The following is a 6,974-nucleotide window of genomic DNA, read 5'->3' on the forward strand; positions in this document are numbered from 1 at the left end:
TGGGAGTAGGAAATAAAACTTGTCAAGTGCCCCACAGAGTCTCCCAATGTGAAGTCCTATTTCAAATACTTACTGCCTGCTGCTATCTGAATTTCCATTTAGAAATAATTATCAAAACCATATGGGTTAAAAGGGTTGGGGGGAGTCACAAAATGGAAATATGTAAATTGCAGCAAATTTGGCCTTTTGCATTTGGCTGAATCTCCCCCAAGCCAAGAACTTCCCTCTGTGCCTTTTGCAGCCTGGGTTCCCATGCTGCTGCCCCCACCTGGGCATAGGCCACCCCCTTCTCTCCTTACAATCCTGCATTACAGTTCTGAGCAGTTGAGTAGAGTAAACTTAGTTCTCTAGGTCCTAGTGGCTGTCCACTTCTCAGAATTATTTTAAGCTCTTTTCCTCCATGGAGAAGTTGTTTGTACCTTCTTGGTGTACCACCAGGTAAAACCACCACTGACTCCTGTCAGAACTCAGTGTCCTGTGCTAACCTCAGTCAAACCAACAAACAAACAGCCTCTCACAAATCCATCTGTCTGTCTGTTCTACTAGATTGTGACTTACTTGAAGGCAAGGAATTAATACTCCTCTCTGCATCCCTAGCAACTACATGTTACCTCACCTACTCAATACACGATTATTGACTGAGTAGAAGCTCACAGAAATTTGATTTAAGCTATACAATAATTGTTATATAATACATATAGCGTACATTATGTAACATTATATAATATATAATTATGCAATAGTAAACTGGCTTTCCTGAATAGATTAAAAAGGATTTATTATGACTCCTCAAACCCACTATTAGGAATCATATGTAGGTTTCTCACAGGCCATTTAAATTTACATAAGACATTAAGACTTCTTGTCAAAAAAAAAATTAAACTTAGTAAATTTTAAAGATCTTATGGGCTTTATTTAGTGGTTCGTGAATCAGACAGCATCCCATCTAGTAAACAGAAAGGCACATCCAAGAGTTGTACAAAATGAAACACTTTTATGCAGAAGGGGTGGGGCAAGGAAGTTATACTAGCAAAAAGCTGATTGTGGCAAGGTCACTTTTCTTTTGGGGAAAGCAGGGGTCTATCATACACTGACCAGATAATTTTAATCAACTGTTTAAGACTCCATTCCTGGGGTAGACTAAAACTGCAAGTAAGTAGTAAGTCACAGTTGGGTGACTCCGGGGCTTAGCATATGTGACTCCGTATTGGGCCCATTGCCTTGTTTTTAACATTTCTAACTAGACTTATATTTATGCCATGATATAGTATTTTGGGGTTAGGGTTACATGACTTAAAAACAAAAACTCAAAAGACAATGAGTGCTAACCAGATACTTGTTCCATAATGATACTAACATCTTAATGTTTAGGCATTGTGAAGGAACAGCTTTGGTGTGACAAGAACTACTTTAGAGACTTCAAAGTAACTCTGGTAAATTTATGTATATTTTAATGGTACTCTGCATTTTTAATATAACTTTCTGACTTTTTCATGTAAAATCTTATCACAATTTAGCTTTGGGGGCATTGTTTTTATACAATGTCGTAGACATAGGTTAGTCTAAATTTGAGGTAATGTATGTCCACATTTATCAATATGTGGCTACTAATCACCTGATATGTGGCTAGTCTGATGTATTGTAAGGATGAGTTATATACCAGATTTTGAAAATTTAGGACAAAAAAAAGAATGATGTCTTATTAATATTTGTCTTGATTATATGTTAAATCATAATATTTAGAGTATATTGATTCAAATAAAAATTAACTTCAGTGGTTTATTTTTATTTTTTAACATGGCTACTAGAATATTTAAAATTACATACATGCCTCACATTTGTGAGTTAGGTTACATTTCTTTTTGACAGTGCCATTCTAGGTAGACTATGTAAATGGACCAGTTTCTGTGGCTACTTTGTGTGTTGCCCTTGAATTTTGGGTGGAAACACAGAGGGTGGCAATATATAATATCATTAATACATGTTTATTTAGAATCTACCATGCAGCATACCCTGCGATAAGCACTGAAAATGCAAGTTTGAAATAAGCAGCCATGATCCCTGCTGTCACAATATATAACCTAGTGAGGAAGACAGATGTTAAACAAAGACTTATTTGAATACCTAATTTGACCAGTGTGGTGCTTGGCACAGTAAGAGATATAAAGAAGTACATAAGTCAGAGTATCCAGCTTCAAAGAATTTTCAAAGTAGTCAGATACATTTCCTAATAAAAAATGAAAATATTCATCCCATGTATTTTTTTCTCTTTTGATATTTTTCTCCTTGAATATTTAAACCAGTCTGTATTTAACCATACCTCTTTTAGAAATGATAAGTTCTAGGTATTCTAGAAATCTTAGACCTTTGCCCTACTGCGTACCTTGGTAACTGAGCTTGTTGCATTGGAAAGATTACTAGATTGGGCATGCAGAATCCTGAAAGTTAGACTTGTCTTTGTCCTGACTTAGCTATGCTACCTTAAAAAAAGTGATTTCTTTATTTCAGCTTCATAACCTATTTCTGATGAAAGGGGGTTGGTCTAGGTGATTTCTATCTCAGTTACAATGTTTGCTGTTGTAATTGGAAGCCTCAAAATTAGTTAGTTGCGGAAGGTTAATTATGGGCCTAACAAATTAAGAGGCCCAAATCCCTCCAATCCCCAAAAATCTGCAAGGTTTGATCCAGCAGCTTACCAGGGACCAAATTTCTCTCCATCTCTCTTTCTGCTTACTTCACTTTGAGACTCATTGGTCCTAAAATGGCTGTAAGTCACATTTTGTTCATACAGCCAGCATAAGAGAGTGGCATTTGGCTCAGCATTCTTGGTGCAATTTCTTAGATTCTTCTCAGATTGTCTGGTTGGAGGAATTAGATGGCATGCCCATCCATAAACCTAGCTCTTCAGATAAAACAGTAGCCTGATGGGCTTAGTTTAGTTCACATGTTTCACCTATGGAGCCAGGAATAAATTCAGTTTCCCTGAAACCATGCCGACCCCTAAACAGAGATTACAGCCGTTGTCAAGGGGAAAGGGAGGAGTAAAGGCAACCCACAGATGCTCTGCAGGGCACCTGCATGATCTTGATGTAATTATGTTCATTCTGTGCTACTGCATTATCTTGTCTGCAAGATGATGAGAATACTGTCATACTTAGTACACCACGAGATTCCTGTGAGGACAAAACAAAAGAGCCAATGTGAAGGTTCCTAGCACAGAGCCTAGCTTTCAGTTGACATTTACATAAAACCTTCAGGTCCTCATTCCTTTTGTCTGTGAGTCTTTAAGCCCCTGGTTTCCCCATTCCTCACTGTATTTGTCCATAAATATGAAAGCTTCCCTTTTGGCTTATTCTTAAAACTCTGATGAGAATTCATGGGTAGCAAATGTAAATTGCGTGAAACTTTTTATATATCAACATAATTTCATTTATTCTCTCAGAAGCTTAACTGTATTGGTCTGGGTTTTTGTTTTAGTGTGACTTAATGTCTAAAGATACATCAGTTTCCCTACATTGACTAATTGCCATTTCCAGCAACACATCCTGAGAAAAATGTTTTCACAATATTCTGCAAACATGCACTGATTTCTCTCTCTGAACTTCCTTGTAAACAGCTTATCAAGGCTTCCAAATTCAGACTGTCATTAATAGAGTAGAAACAGTGTAGTAATTTTTTTGAACTGCTGATGTAGAATAAACACCAAACATAAACATACACTCCTTTCTCTCTGTATCTGTAAATGCACGGTAGATACACAAACATGTGATCCAAATCATATTGTTACAAAAATAACCAGAAAGTGCATGTTAGTTTCCCTGAATTCTGTAAATGAGCTTCAATTACACATATTACTACCCATGGTGATTCTATTTCAAAATGTCTTTGAATTCATCTGTGCTGAGATGACCTGGAACCTCTTCAACTCATATGTATAAAAGGAAACTCAATTTTGTCTTTCACTTACCTGATTTTTTCTTCATGTTGCTTATTTCTGTTAATGAGACCTCCATCCTCTCAAGTCTTAAGGTATCAGAATTATCATTAACACCTTTCTTTTCCTTATAATATCCTATCCTGTTACTTTAACCACTATTATATATATAAAACAAACCTATTTCCATCCTATCATCACAATTGCTACTTCCCTGGCATTTGTCAAATGAATCTGTGGATCCAGGTTCATTAAATGCCTGTATCTAATGCCTGTTTGCTGATGGGTCCTCCTAAATGAACTTCAGAAACTCTGCTCGATTCATCTTTATATTTTAGCATTTAGCCCAGTTTCTGGCATATAGTACATGCTTATTAAATATTGGTTGACGTGACATTTGATTTATCCAAGTGCCCCCAGTCTCTCCTTATTCAAAATCAAACTATGTCTTGCTGTCTGATTAATTTTCTCAAAGTAGAGTTCTGTTCATATCACTCTTTAAACACAATAAAAGGTACCATTTGCTTAAAGGCTACTGTGTTTCAAGGTTATTCTTCTCAGTAACCCTCTAGCAAGCTATCATTTCCATTTTCACTGATGAGGAAATTGAGGTACAGTAAGGTGAGGACACAGGTTGAGCTCACAAAATTATCAAGGTGCAGGTCTGTGTATAAATTCACATCTCTGTGACTCCAGGGACTGTGGTTTCTGCTAGGTTATTTCCTTACTCTGCTTAAAAATTTCTGTAATGCCTCTCTAAAATGGCCTGTCCTTTTAGGACAGGAACAGATCATTAAAGATCTAGGTTGTGAGTGTCTACTGAGGCCTTGTTGTTCAAAGTGAGGTGGGTGAGCAGCAGCCTGCCATTGCTTAGAGCTGAAGATGCTGGCTCTCAGGCTCCAGCCCAGACTTCCTGAACCAGAATCTACATTTTAACAAGATCCTACAAGTGATTTGTGAACACTTGGAAGATTCAGACTCATATTTCGGGAAAACCCTGATTACTAGGTACCAGCGCTGATGTACCAAGGAGAACCTTGTCATGCTTGCCTAACCCAGCTTCTTCTTTCATAGGGTTATCAAAGACATAGCTTAAGGAGGTAAGGGTGATTTTACAATGTGTTGTATACCTGTGAAGAGACACTCTAACAACTGAAGGCATTTTTATTCATAACAGTCATTACAGTTTGTAATTCCGTATTCTGGGAATGACTAATTGCTTATGAAACTGAGGAAGCTAAAAGTTCTTACAGGCAGGGTGCCTCTATGCTCTCTGTGTCATTGTTTCCCCTGCACCAAGCGTGGACATGGTAGGGGTTCAATATACATGTGTTGAATAAGTGAATATGGTATTGAATAATGACCTTGGAGACAGAGTTGGGTAAAAAAAAATATGTGGGGCTACTGATAAGAATATTTTAGCTAAGGGGTGGGGATTCCAATTGGAGGGAAATTTCTTGTGTTGTGTTTCAGATCTCTCTTTTGTTCCACACTTATTCTATCACTTCGTCTAAGACATTCCAATTATGTTTCTTAAGTTTGTACTTTTGATCACCTGGGGAAAGGTTGAACATGTTAGAGGACAGAATTAATGTCCAGTAAGGTATTTAAGGACTGAAATCATGGTATGACTTACAAAATGTAATTTAATGGGACTAAATGTAATAGCATCATTTTGGTTCAGAAGATCAATGAAAAAAATAGAGAAATTGTGACTTTAGGAAAATGAAAGCACAGTTTTATATGGTACAGTATCATTCAAAGTAGTGGCATTACTATCCATAAAATTATATGAGTTAAGGATGAAATAAGAGAAGTAGAGCATCCCAGTGAAGAAGATTGTAGTTGCCTATTTCAAGCCCCAGTGAACTTTTCTGAAAAGAGCTAAATAGTCAAACTCTAATCTTTGTGGGCCATAAGTTCTCCTTTATCACAATTACTCAATTCCTCTGTTGTGATGAGAAATCTGCTATAGGTAATAGGTAAATAAATGAGTGATTATTAAACAGTTCCAATAAACTGTTTTATATACACTGAAATTTTAATTTCATATAATTGTCTGAAGTATTCTTTTTACAAATTTTCCTTTCAACTATTTAAAAATGTAAAAAAAAAAAAAAATTCTTAGCTCATGAGCCATACAAAACTAGGCTAAACCTGGTCCACAGGCCAAAATTTAGCAAACACTGTTCTATTCTGTTGCAGTCTGAGTCCTCATAGAATCTGTTGGATGCTAACCATTTGAACAGAAATGGATAAATTGTTAGGTTTTCAAAAAGGAATGCATATAATTCTGTTAAGACTGAAAAGTACTAGGGGCAACTGGGTGGCTCATTCGGTTAAGTTGTGTGCCGCTCAGTTGTGTCTGAATCTTGATTTTGGCTCAGGTCATGGGCTCAGGGTCTTGAGATCGAGCCCTGCATCAGATCCATACTCAGCAGGGAGTCTGTTTGAGATTCTCTCCCTTTGCCCTTCTTCCCCACCCCTGCAGATGCACTCTTTTTCTGAAATAAATAAATAAAATCCTAAAAAAAAAGATGAAAAGTACTGCTACATGAAGAAAACAAAAAGAAAATGGAATGAATACCTAATTTGGAAAAGAAAGGACTTTGTGCAACATGGTTGCCAATTAATTCAAATAATTATTGAATAATAATAATTTGATAATATTAAATTAATAATATTAATTAATTAATAATATTAAATAATAATAAAAATAAATAATTAAAAGTAAATTATCTTTAAAAAATATTTTATTTATTTAACAGAGATCAGAAGTAGGCAGAGAGGCAGGCAGAGAGAGGGGGGGAAGCAGGCTCACCACTGAGCAGAGAGCCTGATGCAGGGCTCAATCCCAGGACCCTGGGGTCATGACCTAAGCTGAAGGCAGAGGCTTTAACCCACTGAGCCACCCAGGTACCCCAACTAAATTTAAGACAAATATGAAATAGGGTTAGAGAGGTGGTGTATCATTGCATCTTCAGGTTTAGAATTTAGATTCAGAAAGGCTTGGACTCATCGTGGAATGTGTATGATATTT

This window comes from Lontra canadensis, unplaced genomic scaffold, assembly GCF_010015895.1.
Source record: "Lontra canadensis isolate GAN:19392208 unplaced genomic scaffold, GSC_riverotter_1.0 scaffold7, whole genome shotgun sequence".
NCBI lineage: Eukaryota > Metazoa > Chordata > Mammalia > Carnivora > Mustelidae > Lontra > Lontra canadensis.